The sequence below is a fragment of the Fundulus heteroclitus genome, chromosome 10 (assembly GCF_011125445.2).
Source record: "Fundulus heteroclitus isolate FHET01 chromosome 10, MU-UCD_Fhet_4.1, whole genome shotgun sequence".
NCBI lineage: Eukaryota > Metazoa > Chordata > Actinopteri > Cyprinodontiformes > Fundulidae > Fundulus > Fundulus heteroclitus.
Genome location: NC_046370.1, coordinates 14,456,050 through 14,463,736, shown reverse-complemented (window position 1 = coordinate 14,463,736; position 7,687 = coordinate 14,456,050).

Sequence of the window (7,687 nt, the reverse complement as noted above, 5' to 3'; positions counted from 1 at the left end):
TGTTTGTTTTTTAATAAAAACACTTCATGATCTTTGTCTCAGGATTATTTTATTCCTGTGTTTCAGGCTGTTTTGATGATCTTGTGTTTCCTTCAGATTGGTCGCAAAGGAAGATTTGCGTGCTGCCGTTGCAGCTTTGTGCCGTCCTTAGTCTCCTTCACCTGTCTGCCCGCTCTCCAGTGTGTTGCTCACTCAAAGAAAACAACCCTACCGGAACTCGCTCTCGGACCCTCGTTTTCCACCAGCACTGAATCCTAACTCCTTTCCCGGGCTCTTATCAACCACGGCCAAGTATTTCTTCTCTCTCCTCCAGTCATTTTCCGCACCTGCTCCCATACAAACTTGTTAACTCGTCTCTCTCCTCCGTAGACAAAGCGGATTCCGTAAATAACAAGCTGACCTCCGAGGATTTGACCCCTTCACTGAATCTTTTCACATATTTTAAATAAACCTGCTTCCCTTTAACTGGTCTCCTGAGTGATTCTGCATGTGGGTCAGGAAATTACCTCAATATGACAGTTGTAGCTTGCAGCTTGATGTTCTTGTCACATTGCAAAGGAAAGACAGAGCAATTAGAGAAGCTCTAAAGACAGATTAAACTGCATACTGGTCACGGGATTCTAAAATTATTTTTTTTCAGGGAAGCATCAGCTATACGTTTATAATATATTTTTGCAAACACCTTCATTTCGGTCAGACTAAGTTGCGTCTCAGCATTTCCACAAGTAATTGAAAGTGCAGCCAAGTGAAACTAGTACCCGCCATTAAAACTGCGGTTTCAGACCCAAGGAATAATTACAACCTTGAAATATCCCAGCTACTTTCATGTTGTCTGTCTGCTGGATTTCCAATCAAAACGCTTCCCTTTGGTGTTTGACTCAACATGGCCGCAAACATTGGAATCAGACAAATTGAGAGTTCGTGCTCCATCATTTAAACTCTTAAACAGATGTGAAACTAGCCCAACGAGACCAAACGGGGAAGTCTTGTTCAGGCAAGAAAATGATAGCCAAGGGGTTCCAGATAATTTATATATGTGGATCATATGGCATCATCAGTGCAGAAACTAAATAGCTTTTTGATACCCAGAGATAAATTCAGTTGCGGCGCTTTGGCTGAAAGGATACATTATATTACTACCAACGCCTAAGCTGTTAATAAGCTTTGACATATTTTCAATTCAGGCTTGGGATGATCACCTTTACCAAAGTGTAATTAGGTTTTTAAAAATTGTGTTTTTAAAATGCCTGAAATTTTCAGTTATACCATTCCTAGGGTTAAAAGTGCTTTTTAAGGGTGCCAGAGAAATTGCTCCTTCTCCAGCTGTTGCAGTATAATGCTGGTCAGCAGGTCATTATAAAGCTGCTACACTTTTTTTCTCACTTACAAAAATACTAATTTGTTTGGAAATATTTCCCAGAGGGTAAAACATTATGGATTAGAAAGCAAAGGTAATTTTGCTAAGCATACTACAGATAAACAGATTACCCAAGTCAGTACCCATCTTATATCAGTTTGTTATACTTGTGTTGCTCTGCAAAGATGTGAAGGAGCAGGAGTTGTTCGAGCTACTTCCAGATGAGGAAAGGTCTCACCATAACCATACCATGGAGGTAGCTAATTTTCATGTCTTGTATAATGAATCTTCACCTTTTTAGTCATTCGTTATATTCCATGTAAGCGTGGGTATGTAGATGAAGCAATACATCGAGAGCTTTGGTTTTTGGCTCCCCTCCTTCTGCACAGCAAGAGACCAGAGCATCATCCATGATTATTGCACACAATTCTGTAGTTCATCTCCTACGCTAGTTAAACTTCTGCATTAGGTCATCGTGTGGCAAGGTTAAAAAATTGCAAATAAGGTTTTTTTTGTGAATAAGTAATTTTTCAACTGTGTAATTAGCTGCATTTAATATGGTCACTCATTACACTGCTCTAGACTCAATGAAAGATGAACACAAAAAGTGAAAACTGAAGTGTTATGGCAGTCTCAAAACATTTGGCCATGGCTGTGGATTTTTCATTTTTACATAACATTTTAAGCATACAACTTCAGGAGAACTGTTTCCCCTGTAAGTGCAGTACTATTTTAACCTCCCAGTGTTGTTCCTTATGCAAATTACTGGTCATTACCATGTTTTCAGTTAAGCTGCCACACCAGTGTCATGTACTGAGAGCTGGTGTAAAACAGAGACCTGCTTCTAATTAGCAGTTCTGCAAAAAAAATAAACTTCACAAATAGAACATCCTCTCCACTCTTCTCTCAGTGAAAAATGTCTTTCTCATTGAATACTCCCATCTGCCATTCTAAATTCAGCTAATTTTCATATTGTGTGTTCACTTTATTTTTTTATTTAATTTTTTTACATCTCCTGTCTGGCAGTGTAGCATTCAGACTTGCTTTCTTAGTGCAAAAGAGACACCAGCAGATTCACTTTCACAGGTGGAGCAGTGCTGCATTTGTTATAGTGCTCTGCTTGAATAGCCTGGCCAGCCAAGCGTGACTTAAGCTGTAAAAATGGGTAGAGCCTGATTTCAAAGGTTTCATGGTCAGCAGAAACAGGTTAGAACCAATCAGATAACAACAGATGTGACACAAACTTTGCATCTGCTGTAACACTGAATGCGGCCAGTTGTTGAGGTTTTAAAGATATATCCAGCTCATTCAGGATGTAATGAAGAGCATCATTAAAACATTGCTCTGTTGTGACCACCATCTTGACTGTTATGGTTTCAGAAAAGCACTGCTGCATTATGGGTAAATCTGTTGCTAAGAGAGACGAATCATAAGTTCCTGCACTGTGACTGGTCCAATAAGTTTAAGACCAGAGAGTCTAATGGTGGGCATACACTATTTTCAGTCATTGTACTCAGATACACCTCAAACTGTACAAAGAAACTGCAGGGTTTAAAAGTTCACAGCTCAGGATATCTGTTCTTTCACTGTACGTCCTGATGCTCTGATGCGATCTAAGTGCTCACACTGTATGTCCAAAAACCACACTCAGCCCCGTATGGAGATGGCGCTACTCGTACTCGTCAATACAGACCCTGACTGACAAGCTGTATATTGAATACATGTGGCATAAGTAAATTTGGCTGGCCGCTTGCTGCTTATGCAAAAAACCTATACCAAGAAAAATTGTAAAGCAAGACCGCGAGAGTCGGTCTTGCTTTACGGCGAGAACTCCATGTGTTTTTGCCCTGCCATTCACTATATGCACGCGCGAAAGCAACAACAAAGAACCGCGTGTTAACGTCAAATAAACATGCAAGCAGATTGAGTTTTTTATTATTATTATTTTATTTTATTTTTTATTTTTTTTTATGTTGGTGAGGCGGTAGCGTGAGTTTGGCGAGGCAGCCGCCTCGCCAAGATAGCGCTGCGGGAAACCCTGATGTTCATACTTTCACTGTGTTAGTCATTGTTTGTACTGCCTGTTTTTTTTTTTTCGACTTTTCGTTGCGTTCGCCTTTCTGCTAAGCTCAAAACAACCGCACCTGGCTTGACGGAGAAACCAGAACAACTGAGCATCTTTATAACAGTGCACTTTTACTTTCGCCCTCTGGGGGGAGCCTCGCTGGAAAATCAACCCCGGTTGCATAGTATACCTTTAATGCCCACACAAGCAGACACTGATAACCATATCCTGAATCTAATAATACACAAGAATGGATGCTGTACACACACTCATCACACACATCCTAAGCTGCAGGTCCAGGTACTGATACCCTAGAGGTGATCCCCTTCACCAGGGTGGAGGAAAGTAGACCGCTGAAACCACAAGCTGGGATCAGGGCCGAGCACTGCCCTAACTTGGGCAAACCCAGCCAAAATGCCAGCCTCGATCCGCTTGCTCTCCATTAATTAATGCATAATAAACAGTTATGGATGAGTTATAAAGTGCTTACAGACTGATCAATAACATGTCTATAAACTATTTATTAGCCATCTATAAGGGTAGCCTTATTGTAAAGTGGTAGCGTTTAGGGTTTGATTTTTTTTTTTGGTTGGGGTTTTTTTTTAGAGGTTAACCAATTATTTTACAATATTTTATTCTGTTTATGATCCAAGATCCAAATGCATACACTCACAGGTCTTTTTGGATTTGAAAGAAATGAGATGCACAGCTTCTGCCTGGCTGTGATTAAGGCTCCTTTGTGACATGTAAACCAACATTGGTTGGAAATTGATGAATATTACAAATTTCTTGGTGAAAAGGTTCAGACAACTTTATTTCAGTATCAGCAGTGCACAAACCACTCAATATGCTCACCCTCTGTTTTACCACTAAATGTTACCTAAAATGGGACCAAAAGCATCAAAATTGAACCATGAAGGAAATTGTGCTGGTCATCTTTCTTTTAAAATAGACGGATGGCTGTGTGTGTGTGCATCACATACCTGAAGATCACCTGAAACCATAATAAGCTATCAGATGAAGAAAGCTGGCAGAGCCAATGTGAGGCTTTGGGCAATGTGCTACCGGGAAACATTTGTTCATGCCATCCATGGCAAAGCTATTTTAACAACTATCACCCATCCTTTCATGGAAGCTGTGTTCCCTGATGGGTGTGTGCTCTTTTAGAAGGACAATGCATCATGCCACAATGACAAAGCAGTTCAGGAAGGGTTTGAGGAGAAGAACAAAGTTGTTAGGGTGGGTTAACAGATCCTCAAAGTCAATTCAGTCACTCAGCTGTGGGGTGTGATGAACAAACAAGTCTGATCCACGAAGGCCCCAACTTTCAACTCACAGGACTTAAAAAAACCAGCTCATCTTGGTACAAGATACCACAGCAGACCTTTGTGGGCCTATTAGGGAGTCAATTTTTTACAGACAAGGGCAGCTTTCGCAGAAAAGTGGGATCCAACACCTTATGAGGCAGGTGGTCATAACGTTAACCCTGATAGGCATGTGTAAAATAACATGAATTACATGTAACTTAAGATCTTTGGCTTCAAAATAATTACACTTGATTCTGAATGCCCCCAAAATGTCAGCCTTCTAAAAATCCTTACAACACCCGGTAATTTCCGGTCTATGTAGCCAAGTAAAATGGCTTTAGTGATTATCAAGTGAGGGAGTCAAGCCCGTGCCCTTCAGAGGAGCCAGTTATGTATTTTTACAAAGAAATAATGATGCATTTTGAAAATGACAGAAATATTTGTGAGTTTCTGCATGTAGAGCTGGTCAGCGCCAATTGCTTGTTAAATGCAAAGTAGTTCAGGCTGAGATATTATTAAGTATCATAGACTCAATTAATTTGAAGTAAATGAGTGAACCCTCACCGAGTTCCTGAACTACAGACCATGAAAAATTAGGACTACCACTTGTGTAGAAAATTTTTACCAGTCAAATCTTTAAAGCTGTAATTAACCAGTCAGACAGGTTGCAGTTGATTAGGCTTTAATGGAGAGTGTGAAGCAGCTCTGAAAATCTGTTTGAATATCATAGAATATTAGCTAGAGATTGACTTTCCAAAAGAAAATGCACCTACGTATTGAGTCAGGATGGTTACCATAATGGATTTAAAATCAGAAAACACATAGAGCTATCATAATGTAATTTCAATATTCTAAGAAAAAATTATTTTGATCCTGCAGGTTTGCCTGCTCTAAAGTGGTAACAAAGTTATTTGTTTCATTACATTTTAAGGCAAAGAATTAAACTCCTAGCATCTGAATAACAAATAATCAGATGCTAGGAGGATGTCAAGATATATTTAAAGTTAAGCTATGGAAAAATATTAAGTATTTAAGTAAGTAGGATTTAGCAATTTTATATATACATTTCCAGCTCTTGGTTAAAACGTTTGATCTGGCTCTGATCAGTTACTTACTTTATAAGTGCCTCCTGCCATCAGAAAGCTCTAATGGTTTTGATGAATATTATTTCTTGCATATTTCTTCAAGAGTTATTGTTCCAGTAGTTTTCTGGTCCATCATGTTATTCTAAAGACAGAAGAGGAACTATTTGAAGGGGAAATCTATAGCCCATGAGGTTGAGCAAAATCAATATATTCAACATTTCATCCTCTGCAGTGGAGGAAATGGGTATTTGTATAATTATATTTGCATAAGTTTGCTCCCCTACAAAGAAATGAGAAGTCTCTGATTTTGAGAGTGGTTATATGTGAAGGAACCCTAAAATTTAGAAATTGATTGAATTACATACAAGTTGTGAATTTGATTTTGTTGCCTATTGAGCACATTACCATTTTCGTAACAGTCCACACAAAGCTTAAGTAGCAGTTGTCAAACTGCAACAACGCTAATGGAGAGTCTGGAAGCACATTTATATTTACAAAAAAAAATCAGTCGAACACAAGTTTGGAGGGAAGGAATATTGCCAAAATGTTATTTAGACTTTTCAAAACAGCTAAAAGGTTTCACTCATGAGGCCAAATTTTGCAGCTAGATTTATATTAGGAGTGCAGTTCCTCTATAGACTTTTCTTCCGCCAGCAGCCTGCAGCAACTTCCCCTGATTAAAATAAAAACAGCAGTGATTGCTGTAAAAAGGATGGACTTCATGGGGTTAGAAAGATCAGGAACTAAACTGGAGGTTGGTTTTTAGTTCGCCAGTGAACATCTGATGTCCAAATCTGCTCCTTGAGAAAGGACTTTCTGGTTGTGTCCCTGCTTGAACACAGCATATCCAGTTGACTGGATTACCTACTCGCCATGTCATCAGACCTGATATTTACCCAGTAACTCAAAACAGGTCTATTGAACCAGGAAAACGTTTAAAGCATGCAGGGGATTGGTCCTCCAGGACTTCAGTTTCATACAACTAATGTTGATGGTTCAGAAGTGCTGAAGGTGAAAGAGCTTTGGTCAAACAAAATAAAGCTCTTCGGTTCAGCCTGGATTGTTTGAAGGAAGAGTGATATGAGCCAAATAAAACCATCCCCGCAGTCAGGAATCGAAAATATTATACTTTAGAGCAGGTTTTCTGTTAAAGGTACAGAATGATTTGACTAAATTGGGAGGACTGGGATATTACAATCTTGGACGAGAGCACCTAAAACATACTGCCAAAGCAAAAAGGGAGTGATCAAACAAGAAGTCCATTGAGGTCCATCAGTAGCTCAGCCTATCTCCACATCACAGTGTTTATGAAAAATAATGGATAGGAACAAAAGCTCAGGTTTACAAGCAGCACCCAAGAAACCTGAATGGCTTAAACAGAAAAAACAATGAATTGCTTAAGGGCAAAACATAGCTTACAAACCACAGTGCTTCCCATTCATTTAGATAGATCAAAGGGTAGCTTAGACACATCTTGCTAAATTGAGCCGACCAGACGCCTCAATTGCGGGTGGTTAAAAAGAAGAAAATGAATGCGTTTTTTTTTTTGTTTTTTTTATCTAAGTTACACAACACCAAAGTGTACTGTCTTGTCGTCCTTTTTTGTCAAACAGTAATTTTAAGCTTATGCAATTTTTTTCTTGCTTATTGGTTGACATTTTGCCCCAGATAAAATAAAACAACAATAAGGATTTAAGTTAGTCCTTTTTTGTATGAAAGCATAGTCCATGTATTTGCATGAGAGTAACGTAACTAAATCAAAAAGTGTTTAATAAATTGTATTAGCTTTAGTATGTAACATGGCCACATGTAAAGATAAAACATATACAAGGAACAGCAAACCGTTAAACTGCTAGACATCAAGTTTCAGGGG